The 27,178-nt window shown below is 37.7% G+C and overlaps 17 non-coding genes across 17 annotated transcripts; all 17 read left to right on the top strand.

Moving 5' to 3' along the window:
• The first annotated feature begins 65 nt into the window (after window positions 1–65).
• On the top strand, window positions 66–138 carry trnav-uac (transfer RNA valine (anticodon UAC)). Its single transcript has one exon. It is a non-coding gene; the product is annotated as a tRNA-Val (tRNA).
• Window positions 139–1,356: 1,218 nt separating this feature from the next.
• On the top strand, window positions 1,357–1,429 carry trnav-uac (transfer RNA valine (anticodon UAC)). The gene has a single exon. It is a non-coding gene; the product is annotated as a tRNA-Val (tRNA).
• A 1,221-nt stretch (window positions 1,430–2,650) lies between these two features.
• Window positions 2,651–2,723, top strand: trnav-uac (transfer RNA valine (anticodon UAC)). Its single transcript has one exon. It is a non-coding gene; the product is annotated as a tRNA-Val (tRNA).
• Window positions 2,724–3,938: 1,215 nt separating this feature from the next.
• On the top strand, window positions 3,939–4,011 carry trnav-uac (transfer RNA valine (anticodon UAC)). The gene has a single exon. It is a non-coding gene; the product is annotated as a tRNA-Val (tRNA).
• Window positions 4,012–5,223: 1,212 nt separating this feature from the next.
• trnav-uac (transfer RNA valine (anticodon UAC)) lies at window positions 5,224–5,296 on the top strand. The gene has a single exon. It is a non-coding gene; the product is annotated as a tRNA-Val (tRNA).
• A 2,517-nt stretch (window positions 5,297–7,813) lies between these two features.
• Window positions 7,814–7,886, top strand: trnav-uac (transfer RNA valine (anticodon UAC)). Its single transcript has one exon. It is a non-coding gene; the product is annotated as a tRNA-Val (tRNA).
• A 3,805-nt stretch (window positions 7,887–11,691) lies between these two features.
• Window positions 11,692–11,764, top strand: trnav-uac (transfer RNA valine (anticodon UAC)). Its single transcript has one exon. It is a non-coding gene; the product is annotated as a tRNA-Val (tRNA).
• Window positions 11,765–12,984: 1,220 nt separating this feature from the next.
• On the top strand, window positions 12,985–13,057 carry trnav-uac (transfer RNA valine (anticodon UAC)). Its single transcript has one exon. It is a non-coding gene; the product is annotated as a tRNA-Val (tRNA).
• A 1,219-nt stretch (window positions 13,058–14,276) lies between these two features.
• On the top strand, window positions 14,277–14,349 carry trnav-uac (transfer RNA valine (anticodon UAC)). The gene has a single exon. It is a non-coding gene; the product is annotated as a tRNA-Val (tRNA).
• A 2,499-nt stretch (window positions 14,350–16,848) lies between these two features.
• trnav-uac (transfer RNA valine (anticodon UAC)) lies at window positions 16,849–16,921 on the top strand. Its single transcript has one exon. It is a non-coding gene; the product is annotated as a tRNA-Val (tRNA).
• Window positions 16,922–18,141: 1,220 nt separating this feature from the next.
• Window positions 18,142–18,214, top strand: trnav-uac (transfer RNA valine (anticodon UAC)). Its single transcript has one exon. It is a non-coding gene; the product is annotated as a tRNA-Val (tRNA).
• Window positions 18,215–19,434: 1,220 nt separating this feature from the next.
• trnav-uac (transfer RNA valine (anticodon UAC)) lies at window positions 19,435–19,507 on the top strand. Its single transcript has one exon. It is a non-coding gene; the product is annotated as a tRNA-Val (tRNA).
• Window positions 19,508–20,725: 1,218 nt separating this feature from the next.
• Window positions 20,726–20,798, top strand: trnav-uac (transfer RNA valine (anticodon UAC)). The gene has a single exon. It is a non-coding gene; the product is annotated as a tRNA-Val (tRNA).
• Window positions 20,799–22,019: 1,221 nt separating this feature from the next.
• Window positions 22,020–22,092, top strand: trnav-uac (transfer RNA valine (anticodon UAC)). The gene has a single exon. It is a non-coding gene; the product is annotated as a tRNA-Val (tRNA).
• Window positions 22,093–23,315: 1,223 nt separating this feature from the next.
• Window positions 23,316–23,388, top strand: trnav-uac (transfer RNA valine (anticodon UAC)). Its single transcript has one exon. It is a non-coding gene; the product is annotated as a tRNA-Val (tRNA).
• A 1,219-nt stretch (window positions 23,389–24,607) lies between these two features.
• trnav-uac (transfer RNA valine (anticodon UAC)) lies at window positions 24,608–24,680 on the top strand. Its single transcript has one exon. It is a non-coding gene; the product is annotated as a tRNA-Val (tRNA).
• Window positions 24,681–25,900: 1,220 nt separating this feature from the next.
• trnav-uac (transfer RNA valine (anticodon UAC)) lies at window positions 25,901–25,973 on the top strand. Its single transcript has one exon. It is a non-coding gene; the product is annotated as a tRNA-Val (tRNA).
• The last annotated feature ends 1,205 nt before the right edge of the window (window positions 25,974–27,178 follow it).

Below are 27,178 nucleotides of genomic sequence, written 5' to 3'. Positions count from 1 at the left end.
AAGGTTCATGCACAAAAAAAAGGAGAACAAGCTTAATGGAAATTCAGCAAACCCAAGCTGCATAGGTTTCTGTAGTGTAGTGGTCATCACGGTTGCTTTACACGCAAAAGGTCCCTGGTTCAATTCCAGGCAGAAACATTCCTCATTACTGCTTTACCAGTGCTGTTCTTTAGGAAGGTTGTTGGGCAGTTTTTTTTCCCTTTTATTTCTTAAAATTTAAAAATCAGGGCCTTGTCTAATTGCAACATCATGGAATCATAAATGCTGTCCACTAAAAGACCTTTTCAGGGGAAAATGATTGATAGTTACAGTTGTTGAACTTTCTCGATTTATCTACTGTAATGGTCATCACGTTTCCTTTCCCGGCCACAGGTTCCAGCTTCCAGACTGTGCTACAGCATTTCTCAGCTATTTCTGGTATCTACTGTTTGAGATATTTGGGAAGAAAGGAAAAAACATGGGCAGTAGAGGCAAAAAAGTCGCACAGGGAAATCAACTTTACACTCAACAACATGGAATTGCAACTGAGCTTCTTTTTAACTTCACTCAAAAAGGTAAAATAAGGCAATGTCATTCATAACATCAAGTTAAACGTGAGAGGAGTGAGGTTCTGGGGACAAGTAATGGGACAGAATTGAAAAAAAACCCAAAGTTTAAATAGTATTGAGTCCTGAAGATCTCGAATGTCCATGCTACATCAATTTGGAAAGCAAGAACAAAACCTCCCATTTTCCAGGACCACAAGTTTAGACTGATGTGTAGCTCAAACTAAACAGAGGGTGCCCTTTCAGCTAAACAGCATCGTTTTCTGCAAGGTTGAGTCAGATTTTTCTGAAAAATGAGAATTGTGAACCATTTGAATTTTAGCTACGTGTATTCAAGAAATCCATTTGACACTTAAAACATTTCTTTGAAATTATCGCAAGATGGCAGTTATTTGTAAACATCCAAATATGAAAGGTCTTGGCATGAATTCTTTTCATTCATTCTGCTAAATAACTTGAACAGATGGACAGTTGTGGGGGTGATTTGGTGCAGTGCTTCTGATGCTGCAGTGATATTATAATGTGTCAAGAATACTGCGCATGGTTTTAGTAGTGAAGTGGTCATCACTTTTGCCTTACGTGCAAAATGTCCTCAGCTTCAAGGCAAGCAGAAAATGTAGCAGCTACTTTGCTTTCGGTGTCTGATATTTGAAGTAGACAACAACAAAAAGTCTTCTGTTCTTGCTGCCGAGGCACATACGTTTTTGAAATCTCTAGTCATAATGCTTAGCCAGTTTTTAAACTATAAGGTTCATGCACAAAAAAAAGGAGAACAAGCTTAATGGAAATTCAGCAAACCCAAGCTGCATAGGTTTCTGTAGTGTAGTGGTCATCACGGTTGCTTTACACGCGAAAGGTCCCTGGTTCAATTCCAGGCAGAAACTTTCATCATTACTGCTTTACCACTCCTGTTCTTTAGGAAGGTTGTTGGGCAGTTTTTTTTCCCTTTTATTTCTTAAAATTGAAAAATCAGGGCCTTGTCTAATTGCAACATCATGGAATCATAAATGCTGTCCACTAAAAGACCTTTTCAGGGGAAAATGATTGATAGTTACAGTTGTTGAACTTTCTCGATTTATCTACTGTAATGGTCATCACGTTTCCTTTCCCGGCCACAGGTTCCAGCTTCCAGACTGTGCTACAGCATTTCTCAGCTATTTCTGGTATCTACTGTTTGAGATATTTGGGAAGAAAGGAAAAAACATGGGCAGTAGAGGCAAAAAAGTCGCACAGGGAAATCAACTTTACACTCAACAACATGGAATTGCAACTGAGCTTCTTTTTAACTTCACTCAAAAAGGTAAAATAAGGCAATGTCATTCATAACATCAAGTTAAACGTGAGAGGAGTGAGGTTCTGGGGACAAGTAATGGGACAGAATTGAAAAAAAACAAAACAAAGTTTAAATAGTATTGAGTCCTGAAGATCTCGAATGTCCATGCTACATCAATTTGGAAAGCAAGAACAAAACCTCCCATTTTCCAGGACCACAAGTTTAGACTGATGTGTAGCTCAAACTAAACAGAGGGTGCCCTTTCAGCTAAACAGCATCGTTTTCTGCAAGGTTGAGTCAGATTTTTCAGAAAAATGAGAATTGTGAACCATTTGAATTTTAGCTACGTGCATTCAAGAAATCCATTTGACACATAAAACATTTCTTTGAAATTATCACAAGATGGCAGTTATTTGTAAACATCCAAATATGAAAGGTCTTGGCATGAATTCTTTTCATTCATTCTGCTAAATAACTTGAACAGATGGACAGTTGTGGGGGTGATTTGGTGCAGTGCTTCTGATGCTGCAGTGATATTATAATGTGTCAAGAATACTGCGCATGGTTTTAGTAGTGAAGTGGTCATCACTTTTGCCTTACGTGCAAAATGTCCTCAGCTTCAAGGCAAGCAGAAAATGTAGCAGCTACTTTGCTTTCGGTGTCTGATATTTGAAGTAGACAACAACAAAAAGTCTTCTGTTCTTGCTGCCGAGGCACATACGTTTTTGAAATCTCTAGTCATAATGCTTAGCCAGTTTTTAAACTATAAGGTTCATGCACAAAAAAAGGGAGAACAAGCTTAATGGAAATTCAGCAAACCCAAGCTGCATAGGTTTCTGTAGTGTAGTGGTCATCACCTTTGCTTTACACGCAAAAGGTCCCTGGTTCAATTCCAGGCAGAAACATTCCTCATTACTGCTTTTCCTGTTCTTTAGGAAGGTTGTTGGGCAGTTTTTTTTCCCTTTTATTTCTTAAAATTGAAAAATCAGGGCCTTGTCTAATTGCAACATCATGGAATCATAAATGCTGTCCACTAAAAGACCTTTTCAGGGGAAAATGATTGATAGTTACAGTTGTTGAACTTTCTCGATTTATCTACTGTAATGGTCATCATGTTTCCTTTCCCGGCCACAGGTTCCAGCTTCCAGACTGTGCTACAGCATTTCTCAGCTATTTCTGGTATCTACTGTTTGAGATATTTGGGAAGAAAGGAAAAAACATGGGCAGTAGAGGCAAAAAAGTCGCACAGGGAAATCAACTTTACACTCAACAACATGGAATTGCAACTGAGCTTCTTTTTAACTTCACTCAAAAAGGTAAAATAAGGCAATGTCATTCATAACATCAAGTTAAACATGAGAGGAGTGAGGTTCTGGGGACAAGTAATGGGACAGAATTGAAAAAAAAAAAACAAAGTTTAAATAGTATTGAGTCCTGAAGATCTCGAATGTCCATGCTACATCAATTTGAAAAGCAAGAACAAAACCTCCCATTTTCCAGGACCACAAGTTTAGACTGATGTGTAGCTCAAACTAAACAGAGGGTGCCCTTTCAGCTAAACAGCATCGTTTTCTGCAAGGTTGAGTCAGATTTTTCTGAAAAATGAGAATTGTGAACCATTTGAATTTTAGCTACGTGTATTCAAGAAATCCATTTGACACTTAAAACATTTCTTTGAAATTATCGCAAGATGGCAGTTATTTGTAAACATCCAAACATGAAAGGTCTTGGCATGAATTCTTTTCATTCATTCTGCTAAATAACTTGAACAGATGGACAGTTGTGGGGGTGATTTGGTGCAGTGCTTCTGATGCTGCAGTGATATTATAATGTGTCAAGAATACTGCGCATGGTTTTAGTAGTGAAGTGGTCATCACTTTTGCCTTACGTGCAAAATGTCCTCAGCTTCAAGGCAAGCAGAAAATGTAGCAGCTACTTTGCTTTCGGTGTCTGATATTTGAAGTATACAACAACAAAAAGTCTTCTGTTCTTGCTGCCGAGGCACATACGTTTTTGAAATCTCTAGTCATAATGCTTAGCCAGTTTTTAAACTATAAGGTTCATGCACAAAAAAAGGGAGAACAAGCTTAATGGAAATTCAGCAAACCCAAGCTGCATAGGTTTCTGTAGTGTAGTGGTCATCACGTTTGCTTTACACGCAAAAGGTCCCTGGTTCAATTCCAGGCAGAAACATTCCTCAATACTGCTTTTCCTGTTCTTTAGGAAGGTTGTTGGGCAGTTTTTTTTCCCTTTTATTTCTTAAAATTGAAAAATCAGGGCCTTGTCTAATTGCAACATCATGGAATCATAAATGCTGTCCACTAAAAGACCTTTTCAGGGGAAAATGATTGATAGTTACAGTTGTTGAACTTTCTCGATTTATCTACTGTAATGGTCATCACGTTTCCTTTCCCGGCCACAGGTTCCAGCTTCCAGACTGTGCTACAGCATTTCTCAGCTATTTCTGGTATCTACTGTTTGAGACATTTGGGAAGAAAGGAAAAAACATGGGCAGTAGAGGCAAAAAAGTCGCACAGGGAAATCAACTTTACACTCAACAACATGGAATTGCAACTAAGCTTCTTTTTAACTTCACTCAAAAAGGTAAAATAAGGCAATGTCGTTCATAACATCAAGTTAAACGTGAGAGGAGTGAGGTTCTGGGGACAAGTAATGGGACAGAATTGAAAAAAAAACAAAGTTTAAATAGTATTGAGTCCTGAAGATCTCGAATGTCCATGCTACATCAATTTGGAAAGCAAGAACAAAACCTCCCATTTTCCAGGACCACAAGTTTAGACTGATGTGTAGCTCAAACTAAACAGAGGGTGCCCTTTCAGCTAAACAGCATCGTTTTCTGCAAGGTTGAGTCAGATTTTTCTGAAAAATGAGAATTGTGAACCATTTGAATTTTAGCTACGTGTATTCAAGAAATCCATTTGACACTTAAAACATTTCTTTGAAATTATCGCAAGATGGCAGTTATTTGTAAACATCCAAATATGAAAGGTCTTGGCATGAATTCTTTTCATTCATTCTGCTAAATAACTTGAACAGATGGACAGTTGTGGGGGTGATTTGGTGCAGTGCTTCTGATGCTGCAGTGATATTATAATGTGTCAAGAATACTGCGCATGGTTTTAGTAGTGAAGTGGTCATCACTTTTGCCTTACGTGCAAAATGTCCTCAGCTTCAAGGCAAGCAGAAAATGTAGCAGCTACTTTGCTTTCGGTGTCTGATATTTGAAGTAGACAACAACAAAAAGTCTTCTGTTCTTGCTGCCGAGGCACATACGTTTTTGAAATCTCTAGTCATAATGCTTAGCCAGTTTTTAAACTATAAGGTTCATGCACAAAAAAAAGGAGAACAAGCTTAATGGAAATTCAGCAAACCCAAGCTGCATAGGTTTCTGTAGTGTAGTGGTCATCACGGTTGCTTTACACGCAAAAGGTCCCTGGTTCAATTCCAGGCAGAAACATTCCTCATTACTGCTTTACTACTCCTGTTCTTTAGGAAGGTTGTTGGGCAGTTTTTTTTCCCTTTTATTTCTTAAAATTGAAAAATCAGGGCCTTGTCTAATTGCAACATCATGGAATCATAAATGCTGTCCACTAAAAGACCTTTTCAGGGGAAAATGATTGATAGTTACAGTTGTTGAACTTTCTCGATTTATCTACTGTAATGGTCATCACGTTTCCTTTCCCGGCCACAGGTTCCAGCTTCCAGACTGTGCTACAGCATTTCTCAGCTATTTCTGGTATCTACTGTTTGAGATATTTGGGAAGAAAGGAAAAAACATGGGCAGTAGAGGCAAAAAAGTCGCACAGGGAAATCAACTTTACACTCAACAACATGGAATTGCAACTGAGCTTCTTTTTAACTTCACTCAAAAAGGTAAAATAAGGCAATGTCATTCATAACATCAAGTTAAACGTGAGAGGAGTGAGGTTCTGGGGACAAGTAATGGGACAGAATTGAAAAAAAAAAAACAAAGTTTAAATAGTATTGAGTCCTGAAGATCTCGAATGTCCATGCTACATCAATTTGGAAAGCAAGAACAAAACCTCCCATTTTCCAGGACCACAAGTTTAGACTGATGTGTAGCTCAAACTAAACAGAGGGTGCCCTTTCAGCTAAACAGCATCGTTTTCTGCAAGGTTGAGTCAGATTTTTCTGAAAAATGAGAATTGTGAACCATTTGAATTTTAGCTACGTGTATTCAAGAAATCCATTTGACACTTAAAACATTTCTTTGAAATTATCGCAAGATGGCCGTTATTTGTAAACATCCAAATATGAAAGGTCTTGGCATGAATTCTTTTCATTCATTCTGCTAAATAACTTGAACAGATGGACAGTTGTGGGGGTGATTTGGTGCAAAGTGCTTCTGATGCTGCAGTGATATTATAATGTGTCAAGAATACTGCGCATGGTTTTAGTAGTGAAGTGGTCATCACTTTTGCCTTACGTGCAAAATGTCCTCAGCTTCAAGGCAAGCAGAAAATGTAGCAGCTACTTTGCTTTCGGTGTCTGATATTTGAAGTAGACAACAACAAATAGTCTTCTGTTCTTGCTGCCGAGGCACATACGTTTTTGAAATCTCTAGTCATCATGCTTGGCCAGTTTTTAAACTATAAGGTTCATGCACAAAAAAAAGGAGAACAAGCTTAATGGAAATTCAGCAAACCCAAGCTGCATAGGTTTCTGTAGTGTAGTGGTCGTCACAGTTGCTTTACATGCAAAAGGTCCCTGGTTCAATTCCACGCAGAAACATTCCTCATTACTACTTTACCACTCCTGTTCTTTAGGAAGGTTGTTGGGCAGTTTTTTTTCCCTTTTATTTCTTAAAATTGAAAAATCAGGGCCTTGTCTAATTGCAACATCATGGAATCATAAATGCTGTCCACTAAAAGACCTTTTCAGGGGAAAATGATTGATAGTTACAGTTGTTGAACTTTCTCGATTTATCTACTGTAATGGTCATCACGTTTCCTTTCCCGCCCACAGGTTCCAGCTTACAGACTGTGCTACAGCATTTCTCAGCTATTTCTGGTATCTACTGTTTGAGATATTTGGGAAGAAAGGAAAAAACATGGGCAGTAGAGGCAAAAAAGTCGCACAGGGAAATCAACTTTACACTCAACAACATGGAATTGCAACTGAGCTTCTTTTTAACTTCACTCAAAAAGGTAAAATAAGGCAATGTCGTTCATAACATCAAGTTAAACGTGAGAGGAGTGAGGTTCTGGGGACAAGTAATGGGACAGAATTGAAAAAAAAAAAAAAAAGTTTAAATAGTATTGAGTCCTGAAGATCTCGAATGTCCATGCTACATCAATTTGGAAAGCAAGAACAAAACCTCCCATTTTCCAGGACCACAAGTTTAGACTGATGTGTAGCTCAAACTAAACAGAGGGTGCCCTTTCAGCTAAACAGCATCGTTTTCTGCAAGGTTGAGTCAGATTTTTCAGAAAAATGAGAATTGTGAACCATTTGAATTTTAGCTACGTGCATTCAAGAAATCCATTTGACACATAAAACATTTCTTTGAAATTATCACAAGATGGCAGTTATTTGTAAACATCCAAATATGAAAGATCTTGGCATGAATTCTTTTCATTCATTCTGCTAAATAACTTGAACAGATGGACAGTTGTGGGGGTGATTTGGTGCAAAATGCTTGTGATGCTGCAGTGATATTATAATGTGTCAAGAATACTGCGCATGGTTTTAGTAGTGAAGTGGTCATCACTTTTGCCTTACGTGCAAAATGTCCTCAGCTTCAAGGCGAGCAGAAAATGTAGCAGCTACTTTGCTTTCGGTGTCTGATATTTGAAGTAGACAACAACAAAAAGTCTTCTGTTCTTGCTGCCGAGGCACATACGTTTTTGAAATCTCTAGTCATAATGCTTAGCCAGTTTTTAAACTATAAGGTTCATGCACAAAAAAAAGGAGAGCAAGCTTAATGGAAATTCAGTAAACCCAAGCTGTATTGGTTTCTGTAGTGTAGTGGTCATCACGGTTGCTTTACACGCAAAAAGTCCCTGGTTCAATTCCAGGCAAAAACTTTCATCATTACTGCGTTACCACTCCTGTTCTTTAGGAAGGTTGTTGGGCAGTTTTTTTCCCTTTTATTTCTTAAAATTGAAAAATCAGGGCCTTGTCTAATTGCAACATCATGGAATCATAAATGCTGTCCACTAAAACACCTTTTCAGGGGAAAATGATTGATAGTTACAGTTGTTGAACTTTCTCGATTTATCTACTGTAATGGTCATCACGTTTCCTTTCCCGGCCACAGCTTAGAGCTTCCAGACTGTGCTACAGCATTTCTCAGCTATTTCTGGTATCTACTGTTTGAGATATTTGGGAAGAAAGGAAAAAACATGGGCAGTAGAGGCAAAAAAGTCGCACAGGGAAATCAACTTTACACTCAACAACATGGAATTGCAACTGAGCTTCTTTTTAACTTCACTCAAAAAGGTAAAATAAGGCAATGTTGTTCATAACATCAAGTTAAACGTGAGAGGAGTGAGGTTCTGGGGACAAGTAATGGGACAGAATTGAAAAAAAAAACAAAGTTTAAATAGTATTGAGTCCTGAAGATCTCGAATGTCCATGCTACATCAATTTGGAAAGCAAGAACAAAACCTCCCATTTTCCAAGACCACAAGTTTAGACTGATGTGTAGCTCAAACTAAACAGAGGGTGCCCTTTCAGCTAAACAGCATCGTTTTCTGCAAGGTTGAGTCAGATTTTTCAGAAAAATGAGAATTGTGAACCATTTGAATTTTAGCTACGTGTATTCAAGAAATCCATTTGACACTTAAAACATTTCTTTGAAATTATCGCAAGATGGCAGTTATTTGTAAACATCCAAATATGAAAGATCTTGGCATGAATTCTTTTCATTCATTCTGCTAAATAACTTGAACAGATGGACAGTTGTGGGGGTGATTTGGTGCAAAGTGCTTGTGATGCTGCAGTGATATTATAATGTGTCAAGAATACTGCGCATGGTTTTAGTAGTGAAGTGGTCATCACTTTTGCCTTACGTGCAAAATGTCCTCAGCTTCAAGGCGAGCAGAAAATGTAGCAGCTACTTTGCTTTCGGTGTCTGATATTTGAAGTAGACAACAACAAAAAGTCTTCTGTTCTTGCTGCCGAGGCACATACGTTTTTGAACTCTCTTGTCTTAATGCTTAGCCAGTTTTTAAACTATAAGGTTCATGCACAAAAAAAAGGAGAGCAAGCTTAATGGAAATTCAGCAAACCCAAGCTGCATTGGTTTCTGTAGTGTAGTGGTCATCACGGTTGCTTTACACGCATAAGGTCCCTTGTTCAATTCCAGGCAGAAACTTTCATCATTACTACTTTACCACTCCTGTTCTTTAGGAAGGTTGTTGGGCAGTTTTTTTTCCCTTTTATTTCTTAAAATTGAAAAATCAGGGCCTTGTCTAATTGCAACATCATGGAATCATAAATGCTGTCCACTAAAAGACCTTTTCAGGGGAAAATGATTGATAGTTACAGTTGTTGAACTTTCTCGATTTATCTACTGTAATGGTCATCACGTTTCCTTTCCCGCCCACAGGTTCCAGCTTCCAGACTGTGCTACAGCATTTCTCAGCTATTTCTGGTATCTACTGTTTGAGATATTTGGGAAGAAAGGAAAAAACATGGGCAGTAGAGGCAAAAAAGTCGCACAGGGAAATCAACTTTACACTCAACAACATGGAATTGCAACTGAGCTTCTGTTTAACTTCACTCAAAAAGGTAAAATAAGGCAATGTCGTTCATAACATCAAGTTAAACGTGAGAGGAGTGAGGTTCTGGGGACAAGTAATGGGACAGAATTGAAAAAAAAAAAAAAAAGTTTAAATAGTATTGAGTCCTGAAGATCTCGAATGTCCTTGCTACATCAATTTGGAAAGCAAGAACAAAACCTCCCATTTTCCAGGACCACAAGTTTAGACTGATGTGTAGCTCAAACTAAACAGAGGGTGCCCTTTCAGCTAAACAGCATCGTTTTCTGCAAGGTTGAGTCAGATTTTTCAGAAAAATGAGAATTGTGAACCATTTGAATTTTAGCTACGTGCATTCAAGAAATCCATTTGACACATAAAACATTTCTTTGAAATTATCACAAGATGGCAGTTATTTGTAAACATCCAAATATGAAAGATCTTGGCATGAATTCTTTTCATTCATTCTGCTAAATAACTTGAACAGATGGACAGTTGTGGGGGTGATTTGGTGCAAAGTGCTTGTGATGCTGCAGTGATATTATAATGTGTCAAGAATACTGCGCATGGTTTTAGTAGTGAAGTGGTCATCACTTTTGCCTTACGTGCAAAATGTCCTCAGCTTCAAGGCGAGCAGAAAATGTAGCAGCTACTTTGCTTTCGGTGTCTGATATTTGAAGTAGACAACAACAAAAAGTCTTCTGTTCTTGCTGCCGAGGCACATACGTTTTTGAACTCTCTTGTCTTAATGCTTAGCCAGTTTTTAAACTATAAGGTTCATGCACAAAAAAAAGGAGAGCAAGCTTAATGGAAATTCAGCAAACCCAAGCTGCATTGGTTTCTGTAGTGTAGTGGTCATCACGGTTGCTTTACACGCATAAGGTCCCTTGTTCAATTCCAGGCAGAAACTTTCATCATTACTCCTTTACCACTCCTGTTCTTTAGGAAGGTTGTTGGGCAGTTTTTTTTCCCTTTTATTTCTTAAAATTGAAAAATCAGGGCCTTGTCTAATTGCAACATCATGGAATCATAAATGCTGTCCACTAAAAGACCTTTTCAGGGGAAAATGATTGATAGTTACAGTTGTTGAACTTTCTCGATTTATCTACTGTAATGGTCATCACGTTTCCTTTCCCGCCCACAGGTTCCAGCTTCCAGACTGTGCTACAGCATTTCTCAGCTATTTCTGGTATCTACTGTTTGAGATATTTGGGAAGAAAGGAAAAAACATGGGCAGTAGAGGCAAAAAAGTTGCACAGGGAAATCAACTTTACACTCAACAACATGGAATTGCAACTGAGCTTCTTTTTAACTTCACTCAAAAAGGTAAAATAAGGCAATGTCGTTCATAACATCAAGTTAAACGTGAGAGGAGTGAGGTTCTGGGGACAAGTAATGGGACAGAATTGAAAAAAAACAAAGTTTAAATAGTATTGAGTCCTGAAGATCGCGAATGTCCATGCTACATCAATTTGGAAAGCAAGAACAAAACCTCCCATTTTCCAGGACCACAAGTTTAGACTGATGTGTAGCTCAAACTAAACAGAGGGTGCCCTTTCAGCTAAACAGCATCGTTTTCTGCAAGGTTGAGTCAGATTTTTCTGAAAAATGAGAATTGTGAACCATTTGAATTTTAGCTACGTGTATTCAAGAAATCCATTTGACACTTAAAACATTTCTTTGAAATTATCGCAAGATGGCAGTTATTTGTAAACATCCAAATATGAAAGGTCTTGGCATGAATTCTTTTCATTCATTTTGCTAAATAACTTGAACAGATGGACAGTTGTGGGGGTGATTTGGTGCAAAGTGCTTCTGATGCTGCAGTGATATTATAATGTGTCAAGAATACTGAGCATGGTTTTAGTAGGGAAGTGGTCATCACTTTTGCCTTACGTGCAAAATGTCCTCAGCTTCAAGGCGAGCAGAAAATGTAGCAGCTACTTTGCTTTCGGTGTCTGATATTTGAAGTAGACAACAACAAAAAGTCTTCTGTTCTTGCTGCCGAGGCGCATACGTTTTTGAACTCTCTAGTCGTAATGCTTAGCCAGTTTTTAAACTATAAGGTTCATGCACAAAAAAAAGGAGAACAAGCTTAATGGAAATTCAGCAAACCCAAGCTGCATTGGTTTCTGTAGTGTAGTGGTTATCATGGTTGCTTTACACACAAAAGGTCCCTGGTTCAATTCCAGGCAGAAACATTCCTCATTACTGCTTTACCACTCCTATTCTTTAGGAAGGTTGTTGGGCAGTTTTTTTTCCCTTTTATTTCTTAAAATTTAAAAATCAGGGCCTTGTCTAATTGCAACATCATGGAATCATAAATGCTGTCCACTAAAAGACCTTTTCAGGGGAAAATGATTGATAGTTACAGTTGTTGAACTTTCTGGATTTATCTACTGTAATGGTCATCACGTTTGCTTTCCAGGCCACATGTGCAGCTTCCATACTGTGCTATAGCATTTCTCAGCTATTTCTGGTATCTACTGTTTGAGATATTTGGGAAGAAAGGAAAAAACATGGGCAGTAGAGGCAAAAAAGTCGCACAGGGAAATCAACTTTACACTCAACAACATGGAATTGCCACTGAGCTTCTTTTTAACTTCACTCAAAAAGGTAAAATAAGGCAATGTTGTTCATAACATCAAGTTAAACGTGAGAGGAGTGAGGTTCTGGGGACAAGTAATGGGACAGAATTGAAAAAAAAAAGCAAAGTTTAAATATTATTGAGTCCTGAAGATCTCGACTGTCCATGCTACATCAATTTGGAAAGCAAGAACAAAACCTCCCATTTTCCAGGACCACAAGTTTAGACTGATGTGTAGCTCAGACTAAACAGAGGGTGCCCTTTCAGCTAAACAGCATCGTTTTCTGCAAGGTTGAGTCAGATTTTTCTGAAAAATGAGAATTGTGAACCATTTGAATTTTAGCTACGTGTATTCAAGAAATCTATTTGACACTTAAAACATTTCTTTGAAATTATCGCAATATGGCAGTTATTTGTAAACATCCAAATATGAAAGGTCTTGGCATGAATTCTTTTCATTCATTCTGCTAAATAAATTGAACAGATGGACAGTTGTGGGGGTGATTTGGTGCAAAGTGCTTCTGATGCTGCAGTGATATTATAATGTGTCAAGAATACTGAGCATGGTTTTAGTAGTGAAGTGGTCATCACTTTTGCCTTACGTGCAAAATGTCCTCAGCTTCAAGGCAAGCAGAAAATGTAGCAGCTACTTTGCTTTCGGTGTCTGATATTTGAAGTAGACAACAACAAAAAGTCTTCTGTTCTTGCTGCCGAGGCACATACGTTTTTGAACTCTCTAGTAATAATGCTTAGCCAGTTTTTAAACTATAAGGTTCATGCACAAAAAAAAGGAGAACAAGCTTAATGGAAATTCAGCAACCCGAAGCTGCATTGGTTTCTGTAGTGTAGTGGTCATCACGGTTGCTTTACACGCAAAAGGTCCCTGGTTCAATTCCAGGCAGAAACATTCCTCATTACTGCTTTACCAGTGCTGTTCTTTAGGAAGGTTGTTGGGCAGTTTTTTTTCCCTTTTATTTCTTAAAATTGAAAAATCAGGGCCTTGTCTAATTGCAACATCATGGAATCATAAATGCTGTCCACTAAAAGACCTTTTCAGGGGAAAATGATTGATAGTTACAGTTGTTGAACTTTCTCGATTTATCTACTGTAATGGTCATCACGTTTCCTTTCCCGGCCACAGGTTCCAGCTTCCAGACTGTGCTACAGCATTTCTCAGCTATTTCTGGTATCTACTGTTTGAGATATTTGGGAAGAAAGGAAAAAACATGGGCAGTAGAGACAAAAAAATCGCACAGGGAAATCAACTTTACACTCAACAACATGGAATTGCAACTGAGCTTCTTTTTAACTTCACTCAAAAAGGTAAAATAAGGCAATGTCGTTCATAACATCAAGTTAAACGTGAGAGGAGTGAGGTTCTGGGGACAAGTAATGGGACAGAATTGAAAAAAAAACAAAGTTTAAATAGTATTGAGTCCTGAAGATCTCGAATGTCCATGCTACATCAATTTGGAAAGCAAGAACAAAACCTCCCATTTTCCAGGACCACAAGTTTAGACTGATGTGTAGCTCAAATTAAACAGAGGGTGCCCTTTCAGCTAAACAGCATCGTTTTCTGCAAGGTTGAGTCACATTTTTCTGAAAAATGAGAATTGTGAACCATTTGAATTTTAGCTACGTGTATTCAAGAAATCCATTTGACACTTAATACATTTCTTTGAAATTATCGCAAGTTGGCAGTTATTTGTAAACATCCAAATATGAAAGGTCTTGGCATGAATTCTTTTCATTCATTCTGCTAAATAACTTGAACAGATGGACAGTTGTGGGGGTGATTTGGTGCAAAGTGCTTCTGATGCTGCAGTGATATTATAATGTGTCAAGAATACTGCGCATGGTTTTAGTAGTGAAGTGGTCATCACTTTTGCCTTACGTGCAAAATGTCCTCAGCTTCAAGGCGAGCAGAAAATGTAGCAGCTACTTTGCTTTCGGTGTCTGATATTTGAAGTAGACAACAACAAAAAGTCTTCTGTTCTTGCTGCCGAGGCACATACGTTTTTGAACTCTCTAGTCATAATGCTTAGCCAGTTTTTAAACTATAAGGTTCATGCACAAAAAAATGGAGAACAAGCTTAATGGAAATTCAGCAAACCAAAGCTACATTGGTTTCTGTAGTGTAGTGGTCATCATGGTTGCTTTACACACAAAAGGTCCCTGGTTCAATTCCAGGCAGAAACTTTCATCATTACTGCTTTACCAGTGCTGTTCTTTAGGAAGGTTGTTGGGCAGTTTTTTTTCCCTTTTATTTCTTAAAATTGAAAAATCAGGGCCTTGTCTAATTGCAACATCATGGAATCATAAATGCTGTCCACTAAAAGACCTTTTCAGGGGAAAATGATTGATAGTTACAGTTGTTGAACTTTCTGGATTTATCTACTGTAATGGTCATCACGTTTCCTTTCCCGGCCACAGGTTCCAGCTTCCAGACTGTGCTACAGCATTTCTCAGCTATTTCGCGAATCTACTGTTTGAGATATTTGGGAAGAAAGCATAAAACATGGGCAGTAGAGGCAAAAAAGTCGCACAGGGAAATCAACTTTACACTCAACAACATGGAATTGCAACTGAGCTTCTTTTTAACTTCACTCAAAAAGGTAAAATAAGGCAATGTTGTTCATAACATCAAGTTAAACGTGAGAGGAGTGAGGTTCTGGGGACAAGTAATGGGACAGAATTGAAAAAAAACCCAAAGTTTAAATAGTATTGAGTCCTGAAGATCTCGAATGTCCATGCTACATCAATTTGGAAAGCAAGAACAAAACCGCCAATTTTCCAGGACCACAAGTTTAGACTGATGTGTAGCTCAAACTAAACAGAGGGTGCCCTTTCAGCTAAACAGCATCGTTTTCTGCAAGGTTGAGTCAGATTTTTCTGAAAAATGAGAATTGTGAACCATTTGAATTTTAGCTACGTGTATTCAAGAAATCCATTTGACACTTAAAACATTTCTTTGAAATTATCGCAAGATGGCAGTTATTTGTAAACATCCAAATATGAAAGGTCTTGGCATGAATTCTTTTCATTCATTCTGCTAAATAAATTGAACAGATGGACAGTTGTGGGGGTGATTTGGTGCAAAGTGCTTCTGATGCTGCAGTGATATTATAATGTGTCAAGAATACTGAGCATGGTTTTAGTAGTGAAGTGGTCATCACTTTTGCCTTACGTGCAAAATGTCCTCAGCTTCAAGGCAAGCAGAAGATGTAGCAGCTACTTTGCTTTCGGTGTCTGATATTTGAAGTAGACAACAACAAAAAGTCTTCTGTTCTTGCTGCCGAGGCACATACCTTTTTGAAATCTCTAGTCATAATGCTTAGCCAGTTTTTAAAACTATAAGGTTCATGCACAAAAAAAGGGAGAACAAGCTTAATGGAAATTCAGCAAACCCAAGCTACATAGGTTTCTGTAGTGTCGTTGTCATCACGGTTGCTGTATACGCAAAAGGTCCCTGGTTCGATTCCAGGCAGAAACATTCCTCATTACTGCTTTACCAGTGCTGTTGTTGGGCTGTTTTTTTTCCCTTTTATTTCTTAAAATTGAAAAATGATGGCATTGTATAATTGCAACATCATGGAATCATAAATGCTGTCCACTAAAAGACCTTTTCAGGGCAAAATGATTGATAGTTACAGTTGTTGAACTTTCTTGATTTTTCTACTGTAATGGTCATCACATTTGCTTTCCAGGCCACAGGTCCCAGCTTCCATACTGTGCTACATCATTTCTCAGCTATTTCTGGTATCTACTGTTTGAGATATTTGGGAATAAAGAAAAAACATGGGCAGTAGAGGCAAAAAAGTCGGACAGGGAAATCAACTTTACAATCAACAGTATGAAATTGCAACTGAGCTTCTTTTTAACTTCACTCAAAAAGGTAAAATAAGGCAATGTTGTTCATAACATCAAGTTAAACGTGAGAGGAGTGAGGTTCTGGGGACAAGTAATGGGACAGAATTGAAAAAAAAACAAAGTTTAAATAGTATTGAGTCCTGAAGATCTCGAATGTCCACGCTACATCAATTTGGAAAGCAAGAACAAAACCTCCCATTTTCCAGGACCACAAGTTTAGACTGATGTGTAGCTCAAATTAAACAGAGCGTGCCCTTTCAGCTAAACAGCATCGTTTTCTGCAAGGTTGAGTCAGATTTTTCTGAAAAATGAGAATTGTGAACCATTTGAATTTTAGCTACGTGCATTCAAGAAATCCATTTGACACTTAAAACATTTCTTTGAAATTATCACAAGATGGCAGTTATTTGTAAACATCCAAATATGAAAGATCTTGGCATGAATTCTTTTCATTCATTCTGCTAAATAACTTGAACATATGGACAGTTGTGGGGGTGATTTGGTGCAAAGTGCTTCTGATGCTGCAGTGATATTATAATGTGTCAAGAATGCTGAGCATGGTTTTAGTAGTGAAGTGGTCATCACTTTTGCCTTACGTGCAAAATGTCCTCAGCTTCAAGGCGAGCAGAAAATGTAGCAGCTACTTTGCTTTCGGTGTCTGATATTTGAAGTAGACAACAACAAAAAGTCTTCTGTTCTTGCGGCCGAAGCACATATGTTTTTGAACTCTCTAGTCATAATGCTTAGCCAGTTTTTAAATTATAAGGTTCATGCACAAAAAAAAGGAGAACAAGCTTAGTTGAAATCCAGCAAAATCAAACTGCATGGGTTTCTGTAGTGTAGTGGTCATCACAGTTGCTTTACACGCAAAAGGTCCCTGGTTCAATTCCAGGCAGAAACATTCCTCAATGCTGTTTTACCACTCCTGTTCTTTAGGAAGGTTGTTGGGCAGTTTTTTTCCCTTTTATTTCTTAAAATTGAAAAATCAGGGCCTTGTCTAATTGCAACATCATGGAATCATAAATGCTGTCCACTAAAAGACCTTTTCAGGGGAAAATGATTGATAGTTACAGTTGTTGAACTTTCTTGATTTATCTACTGTAATGGTCATCACGTTTGCTTTCCAGGCCACATGTGCAGCTTCCATACTGTGCTATAGCATTTCTCAGCTATTTCTGGTATCTACTGTTTGAGATATTTGGGAATAAAGGAAAAAAACATGGGCAGTAGAGGCAAAAAAGTCGCACAGGGAAATCAACTTTACACTCAATGATATGAAATTGCAACTGAGCTTCTTTTTAACTTCACTCAAAAAGGTAAAATAAGGCAATGTTGTTCATAACATCAAGTTAAACGTGAGAGGAGTGAGGTTCTGGGGACAAGTAATGGGACAGAATTGAAAAAAAAAAGCAAAGTTTAAATAGTATTGAGTCCTGAAGATCTCGAATGTCCATGCTACATCAATTTGGAAAGCAAGAACAAAACCTCCCATTTTCCAGGACCACAAGTTTAGACTGATGTGTAGCTCAGACTAAATAGAGGGTGCCCTTTTAGTTAAACAGCATCGTTTTCTGCAAGGTTGAGTCAGATTTTTCTGAAAAATGAGAATTGTGAACCATTTGAATTTTAGCTACGTGCATTCAAGAAATCCATTTGACACTTAAAACATTTCTTTGAAATTATCACAAGATGGCAGTTATTTGTAAACATCCAAATATGAAAGATCTTGGCATGAATTATTTTCATTCATTCTGCTAAATAACTTGAACAGATGGACAGTTGTGGGGGTGATTTGGTGCAAAGTGCTTCTGATGCTGCAGTGATATTATAATGTGTCAAGAATACTGAGCATGGTTTTAGTAGTGAAGTGGTCATCACTTTTGCCTTACGTGCAAAATGTCCTCAGCTTCAAGGCGAGCAGAAAATGTAGCAGCTACTTTGCTTTCGGTGTCTGATATTTGAAGTAGACAACAATAAAAAGTCTTCTGTTCTTGCTGCCGAAGCACATATGTTTTTGAACTCTCTAGTCATAATGCTTAGCCAGTTTTTAAAACTATAAGTTTCATGCACAAAAAAAGGAGAACAAGCTTTGTAGAAATCCAGCAAACCCAAACTGCATGGGTTTCTGTAGTGTAGTGGTCATCACGGTTGCTTTACACGCAAAAGGTACCTGGTTCAATTCCAGGCAGAAACATTCTTCATTGCTGCTTTACCAGTCCTGTTCTTTAGGAAGGTTGTTGGGCAGTTTTTTTTCCCTTTTATTTCTTAAAATTGAAAAATCAGGGCCTTATCTAATTGCAACATCATGGAATCATAAATGCTGTCCACTAAAAGACCTTTTCAGGGGAAAATGATTGATAGTTACAGTTGTTGAACTTTCTTGATTTATCTACTGTAATGGTCATCACGTTTGCTTTCCAGGCCACATGTGCAGCTTCCATACTGTGCTATAGCATTTCTCAGCTATTTCTGGTATCTACTGTTTGAGATATTTGGGAATAAAGGAAAAAAACATGGGCAGTAGAGGCAAAAAAGTCGCACAGGGAAATCAACTTTACACTCAATGATATGAAATTGCAACTGAGCTTCTTTTTAACTTCACTCAAAAAGGTAAAATAAGGCAATGTTGTTCATAACATCAAGTTAAACGTGAGAGGAGTGAGGTTCTGGGGACAAGTAATGGGACAGAATTGAAAAAAAAAGCAAAGTTTAAATATTATTGAGTCCTGAAGATCTCGACTGTCCATGCTACATCAATTTGGAAAGCAAGAACAAAACCTCCCATTTTCCAGGACCACAAGTTTAGACTGATGTGTAGCTCAGACTAAACAGAGGGTGCCCTTTCAGCTAAACAGCATCGTTTTCTGCAAGGTTGAGTCACATTTTTCTGAAAAATGAGAACTGTGAACCATTTGAATTTTAGCTACGTGCATTCAAGAAATCCATTTGACACTTAAAACATTTCTTTGAAATTATCACAAGATGGCATTTATTTGTAAACATCCAAATATGAAAGATCTTGGCATGAATTCTTTTCATTCATTCTGCTAAATAACTTGAACAGATGGACAGTTGTGGGGGTGATTTGGTTCAAAGTGCTTCTGATGCTGCAGTGATATTATAATGTGTCAAGAATACTGAGCATGGTTTTAGTAGTGAAGTGGTCATCACTTTTGCCTTACGTGCAAAATGTCCTCAACTTCAAGGCGAGCAGAAAATGTAGCAGCTACTGTGCTTTCGGTGTCTGATATTTGAAGTAGACAACAACAAAAAGTCTTCTGTTCTTGCTACCGAAGCACATACGTTTTTGAACTCTCTAGTCATAATGCTTAGCCAGTTTTTAAACTAAAAGGTTCATGCACAAAAAAAAGGAGATCAAGCTTAGTGGAAATCTAGCAAAGCCAAGGTGCATGGGTTTCTGTAGTGTAGTGGTCATCACAGTTGCTTTACACGCAAAAGGTCCTTGGTTCAATTCCAGGCAGAAACATTCCTCAATACTGCTTAACCACTCCTGTTCTTTAGGAAGGTTGTTGGGCAGTTTTTTTTTCCCTTTTATTTCTTAAAATTGAAAAATCATGCCATTGTATAATTGCAACATCATGGAATCATAAATGCTGTCCACTAAAAACCTTTTCAGGGGAAAATGATTGATAGTTACAGTTGTTGAACTTTCTTGATTTATCTACAGTAATGGTCATCACGTTTGCTTTCCAGGCCACATGTGCAGCTTCCATACTGTGCTATAGCATTTCTCAGCTATTTCTGGTATCTACTGTTTGAGATATTTGGGAAGAAAGGAAAAAACATGGGCAGTAGAGGCAAAAAAGTCGCACAGGGAAATCAACTTTACACTCAACAACATGGAATTGCAACTGAGCTTCTTTTTAACTTCACTGAAAAAGGTAAAATAAGGCAATGTTGTTCATAACATCAAGTTAAACGTGAGAGGAGTGAGGTTCTGGGGACAAGTAATGGGACAGATTTGAAAAAAAAAGCAAAGTTTAAATAGTATTGCTTCCTGAAGATCTCGAATGTCCATGCTACATCAATTTGGAAAGCAAGAACAAAACCTCCCATTTTCCAGGACCACAAGTTTAGACTGATGTGTAGCTCAGACTAAATAGAGGGTACCCTTTTAGTTAAACAGCATCGTTTTCTGCAAGGTTGAGTCAGATTTTTCTGAAAAATGAGAATTGTGAACCATTTGAATTTTAGCTACGTGCATTCAAGAAATCCATTTGACACTTAAAACATTTCTTTGAAATTATCACAAGATGGCAGTTATTTGTAAACATCCAAATATGAAAGATCTTGGCATGAATTATTTTCATTCATTCTGCTAAATAACTTGAACAGATGACAGTTGTGGGGGTGATTTGGTGCAAAGTGCTTCTGATGCTGCAGTGATATTATAATGTGTCAAGAATACTGAGCATGGTTTTAGTAGTGAAGTGGTCATCACTTTTGCCTTACGTGCAAAATGTCCTCAGCTTCAAGGCGAGCAGAAAATGTAGCAGCTACTTTGCTTTCGGTGTCTGATATTTGAAGTAGACAACAATAAAAAGTCTTCTGTTCTTGCTGCCGAAGCACATATGTTTTTGAACTCTCTAGTCATAATGCTTAGCCAGTTTTTAAAACTATAAGTTTCATGCACAAAAAAAGGAGAACAAGCTTTGTAGAAATCCAGCAAACCCAAACTGCATGGGTTTCTGTAGTGTATTGGTCATCACGGTTGCTTTACACGCAAAAGGTACCTGGTTCAATTCCAGGCAGAAACATTCTTCATTGCTGCTTTACCAGTCCTGTTCTTTAGGAAGGTTGTTGGGCAGTTTTTTTTCCCTTTTATTTCTTAAAATTGAAAAATCAGGGCCTTATCTAATTGCAACATCATGGAATCATAAATGCTGTCCACTAAAAGACCTTTTCAGGGGAAAATGATTGATAGTTACAGTTGTTGAACTTTCTTGATTTATCTACTGTAATGGTCATCACGTTTGCTTTCCAGGCCACATGTGCAGCTTCCATACTGTGCTATAGCATTTCTCAGCTATTTCTGGTATCTACTGTTTGAGATATTTGGGAATAAAGGAAAAAAACATGGGCAGTAGAGGCAAAAAAGTCGCACAGGGAAATCAACTTTACACTCAATGATATGAAATTGCAACTGAGCTTCTTTTTAACTTCACTCAAAAAGGTAAAATAAGGCAATGTTGTTCATAACATCAAGTTAAACGTGAGAGGAGTGAGGTTCTGGGGACAAGTAATGGGACAGAATTGAAAAAAAAAAGCAAAGTTTAAATATTATTGAGTCCTGAAGATCTCGACTGTCCATGCTACATCAATTTGGAAAGCAAGAACAAAACCTCCCATTTTCCAGGACCACAAGTTTAGACTGATGTGTAGCTCAGACTAAACAGAGGGTGCCCTTTCAGCTAAACAGCATCGTTTTCTGCAAGGTTGAGTCACATTTTTCTGAAAAATGAGAACTGTGAACCATTTGAATTTTAGCTACGTGCATTCAAGAAATCCATTTGACACTTAAAACATTTCTTTGAAATTATCACAAGATGGCATTTATTTGTAAACATCCAAATATGAAAGATCTTGGCATGAATTCTTTTCATTCATTCTGCTAAATAACTTGAACAGATGGACAGTTGTGGGGGTGATTTGGTTCAAAGTGCTTCTGATGCTGCAGTGATATTATAATGTGTCAAGAATACTGAGCATGGTTTTAGTAGTGAAGTGGTCATCACTTTTGCCTTACGTGCAAAATGTCCTCAACTTCAAGGCGAGCAGAAAATGTAGCAGCTACTGTGCTTTCGGTGTCTGATATTTGAAGTAGACAACAACAAAAAGTCTTCTGTTCTTGCTACCGAAGCACATACGTTTTTGAACTCTCTAGTCATAATGCTTAGCCAGTTTTTAAACTAAAAGGTTCATGCACAAAAAAAAGGAGATCAAGCTTAGTGGAAATCTAGCAAAGCCAAGGTGCATGGGTTTCTGTAGTGTAGTGGTCATCACAGTTGCTTTACACGCAAAAGGTCCTTGGTTCAATTCCAGGCAGAAACATTCCTCAATACTGCTTAACCACTCCTGTTCTTTAGGAAGGTTGTTGGGCAGTTTTTTTTTCCCTTTTATTTCTTAAAATTGAAAAATCATGCCATTGTATAATTGCAACATCATGGAATCATAAATGCTGTCCACTAAAAGACCTTTTCAGGGGAAAATGATTGATAGTTACAGTTGTTGAACTTTCTCGATTTATCTACTGTAATGGTCATCACGTTTCCTTTCCCGGCCACAGGTTCCAGCTTCCAGACTGTGCTACAGCATTTCTCAGCTATTTCTGGTATCTACTGTTTGAGATATTTGGGAAGAAAGGAAAAAACATGGGCAGTAGAGGCAAAAAAGTCGCACAGGGAAATCAACTTTACACTCAACAACATGGAATTGCAACTGAGCTTCTTTTTAACTTCACTCAAAAAGGTAAAATAAGGCAATGTCATTCATAACATCAAGTTAAACGTGAGAGGAGTGAGGTTCTGGGGACAAGTAATGGGACAGAATTGAAAAAAAACCAACAAAGTTTAAATAGTATTGAGTCCTGAAGATCTCGAATGTCCATGCTACATCAATTTGGAAAGCAAGAACAAAACCTCCCATTTTCCAGGACCACAAGTTTAGACTGATGTGTAGCTCAAATTAAACAGAGGGTGCCCTTTCAGCTAAACAGCATCGTTTTCTGCAAGGTTGAGTCAGATTTTTCTGAAAAATGAGAATTGTGAACCATTTGAATTTTAGCTACGTGCATTCAAGAAATATATTTGACACTTAAAACATTTCTTTGAAATTATCACAAGATGGCAGTTATTTGTAAACATCCAAATATGAAAGGTCTTGGCATGAATTCTTTTCATTCATTCTGCTAAATAACTTGAACATATGGACAGTTGTGGGGGTGATTTGGTGCAAAGTGCTTCTGATGCTGCAGTGATATTATAATGTGTCAAGAATGCTGAGCATGGTTTTAGTAGTGAAGTGGTCATCACTTTTGCCTTACGTGCAAAATGTCCTCAGCTTCAAGGCGAGCAGAAAATGTAGCAGCTACTTTGCTTTCGGTGTCTGATATTTGAAGTAGACAACAACAAAAAGTCTTCTGTTCTTGCGGCCGAAGCACATATGTTTTTGAACTCTCTAGTCATAATGCTTAGCCAGTTTTTAAATTATAAGGTTCATGCACAAAAAAAAGGAGAACAAGCTTAGTGGAAATCCAGCAAAATCAAACTGCATGGGTTTCTGTAGTGTAGTGGTCATCACAGTTGCTTTACACGCAAAAGGTCCCTGGTTCAATTCCAGGCAGAAACATTCCTCAATGCTGTTTTACCACTCCTGTTCTTTAGGAAGGTTGTTGGGCAGTTTTTTTCCCTTTTATTTCTTAAAATTGTAAAATCATGGCATTGTATAATTGCAACATCATGGAATCATAAATGCTGTCCACTAAAAGACCTTTTCAGGGCAAAATGATTGATAGTTACAGTTGTTGAATTTTCTTGATTTTTCTACTGTAATGGTCATCACATTTGCTTTCCAGGCCACAGGTCCCAGCTTCCATACTGTGCTACATCATTTCTCAGCTATTTCTGGTATCTACTGTTTGAGATATTTGGGAAGAAAGGAAAAAACATGGGCAGTAGAGGCAAAAAAGTCGCACAGGGAAATCAACTTTACACTCAACAACATGGAATTGCAACTGAGCTTCTTTTTAACTTCACTGAAAAAGGTAAAATAAGGCAATGTTGTTCATAACATCAAGTTAAACGTGAGAGGAGTGAGGTTCTGGGGACAAGTAATGGGACAGATTTGAAAAAAAAAGCAAAGTTTAAATAGTATTGCTTCCTGAAGATCTCGAATGTCCATGCTACATCAATTTGGAAAGCAAGAACAAAACCTCCCATTTTCCAGGACCACAAGTTTAGACTGATGTGTAGCTCAGACTAAATAGAGGGTGCCCTTTTAGTTAAACAGCATCGTTTTCTGCAAGGTTGAGTCAGATTTTTCTGAAAAATGAGAATTGTGAACCATTTGAATTTTAGCTACGTGCATTCAAGAAATCCATTTGACACTTAAAACATTTCTTTGAAATTATCACAAGATGGCAGTTATTTGTAAACATCCAAATATGAAAGATCTTGGCATGAATTATTTTCATTCATTCTGCTAAATAACTTGAACAGATGGACAGTTGTGGGGGTGATTTGGTGCAAAGTGCTTCTGATGCTGCAGTGATATTATAATGTGTCAAGAATACTGAGCATGGTTTTAGTAGTGAAGTGGTCATCACTTTTGCCTTACGTGCAAAATGTCCTCAGCTTCAAGGCGAGCAGAAAATGTAGCAGCTACTTTGCTTTCGGTGTCTGATATTTGAAGTAGACAACAATAAAAAGTCTTCTGTTCTTGCTGCCGAAGCACATATGTTTTTGAACTCTCTAGTCATAATGCTTAGCCAGTTTTTAAAACTATAAGTTTCATGCACAAAAAAAGGAGAACAAGCTTTGTAGAAATCCAGCAAACCCAAACTGCATGGGTTTCTGTAGTGTAGTGGTCATCATGGTTGCTTTACACGCAAAAGGTACCTGGTTCAATTCCAGGCAGAAACATTCTTCATTGCTGCTTTACCAGTCCTGTTCTTTAGGAAGGTTGTTGGGCAGTTTTTTTTCCCTTTTATTTCTTAAAATTGAAAAATCATGGCATTGTATAATTGCAACATCATGGAATCATAAATGCTGTCCACTAAAAGACCTTTTCAGGGCAAAATGATTGATAGTTACAGTTGTTGAACTTTCTTGATTTTTCTACTGTAATGGTCATCACATTTGCTTTCCAGGCCACAGGTCCCAGCTTCCATACTGTGCTACATCATTTCTCAGCTATTTCTGGTATCTACTGTTTGAGATATTTGGGAAGAAAGGAAAAAACATGGGCAGTAGAGGCAAAAAAGTCGCACAGGGAAATCAACTTTACACTCAACAACATGGAATTGCAACTGAGCTTCTTTTTAACTTCACTGAAAAAGGTAAAATAAGGCAATGTTGTTCATAACATCAAGTTAAACGTGAGAGGAGTGAGGTTCTGGGGACAAGTAATGGGACAGATTTGAAAAAAAAAGCAAAGTTTAAATAGTATTGCTTCCTGAAGATCTCGAATGTCCATGCTACATCAATTTGGAAAGCAAGAACAAAACCTCCCATTTTCCAGGACCACAAGTTTAGACTGATGTGTAGCTCAGATTAAATAGAGGGTGCCCTTTTAGTTAAACAGCATCGTTTTCTGCAAGGTTGAGTCAGATTTTTCTGAAAAATGAGAATTGTGAACCATTTGAATTTTAGCTACGTGCATTCAAGAAATCCATTTGACACTTAAAACATTTCTTTGAAATTATCACAAGATGGCAATTATTTGTAAACATCCAAATATGAAAGATCTTGGCATGAATTATTTTCATTCATTCTGCTAAATAACTTGAACAGATGGACAGTTGTGGGGGTGATTTGGTGCAAAGTGCTTCTGATGCTGCAGTGATATTATAATGTGTCAAGAATACTGAGCATGGTTTTAATAGTGAAGTGGTCATCACTTTTGCCTTACGTGCAAAATGTCCTCAGCTTCAAGGCGAGCAGAAAATGTAGCAGCTACTTTGCTTTCGGTGTCTGATATTTGAAGTAGACAACAATAAAAAGTCTTCTGTTCTTGCTGCCGAAGCACATATGTTTTTGAACTCTCTAGTCATAATGCTTAGCCAGTTTTTAAAACTATAAGTTTCATGCACAAAAAAAGGAGAACAAGCTTTGTAGAAATCCAGCAAACCCAAACTGCGTGGGTTTCTGTAGTGTAGTGGTCATCACGGTTGCTTTACACGCAAAAGGTACCTGGTTCAATTCCAGGCAGAAACATTCTTCATTGCTGCTTTACCAGTCCTGTTCTTTAGGAAGGTTGTTGGGCAGTTTTTTTTCCCTTTTATTTCTTAAAATTGAAAAATCAGGGCCTTATCTAATTGCAACATCATGGAATCATAAATGCTGTCCACTAAAAGACCTTTTCAGGGGAAAATGATTGATAGTTACAGTTGTTGAACTTTCTTGATTTATCTACTGTAATGGTCATCACCTTTGCTTTCCAGGCCACATGTGCAGCTTCCATACTGTGCTATAGCATTTCTCAGCTATTTCTGGTATCTACTGTTTGAGATATTTGGGAATAAAGGAAAAAAACATGGGCAGTAGAGGCAAAAAAGTCGCACAGGGAAATCAACTTTACACTCAATGATATGAAATTGCAACTGAGCTTCTTTTTAACTTCACTCAAAAAGGTAAAATAAGGCAATGTTGTTCATAACATCAAGTTAAACGTGAGAGGAGTGAGGTTCTGGGGACAAGTAATGGGACAGAATTGAAAAAAAAAAGCAAAGTTTAAATATTATTGAGTCCTGAAGATCTCGACTGTCCATGCTACATCAATTTGGAAAGCAAGAACAAAACCTCCCATTTTCCAGGACCACAAGTTTAGACTGATGTGTAGCTCAGACTAAACAGAGGGTGCCCTTTCAGCTAAACAGCATCGTTTTCTGCAAGGTTGAGTCACATTTTTCTGAAAAATGAGAACTGTGAACCATTTGAATTTTAGCTACGTGCATTCAAGAAATCCATTTGACACTTAAAACATTTCTTTGAAATTATCACAAGATGGCATTTATTTGTAAACATCCAAATATGAAAGATCTTGGCATGAATTCTTTTCATTCATTCTGCTAAATAACTTGAACAGATGGACAGTTGTGGGGGTGATTTGGTTCAAAGTGCTTCTGATGCTGCAGTGATATTATAATGTGTCAAGAATACTGAGCATGGTTTTAGTAGTGAAGTGGTCATCACTTTTGCCTTACGTGCAAAATGTCCTCAACTTCAAGGCGAGCAGAAAATGTAGCAGCTACTGTGCTTTCGGTGTCTGATATTTGAAGTAGACAACAACAAAAAGTCTTCTGTTCTTGCTACCGAAGCACATACGTTTTTGAACTCTCTAGTCATAATGCTTAGCCAGTTTTTAAACTAAAAGGTTCATGCACAAAAAAAAGGAGATCAAGCTTAGTGGAAATCTAGCA

The sequence above is a fragment of the Electrophorus electricus genome, chromosome 15 (genome assembly GCF_041902795.1).
Source record: "Electrophorus electricus isolate QZ-2024a chromosome 15, ASM4190279v1, whole genome shotgun sequence".
NCBI classification, from domain to species: Eukaryota; Metazoa; Chordata; class Actinopteri; order Gymnotiformes; family Gymnotidae; genus Electrophorus; species Electrophorus electricus.
The sequence above is the reverse complement of the archived record's forward strand: the minus strand, read 5'-3'. Positions and strand labels throughout refer to the sequence as shown.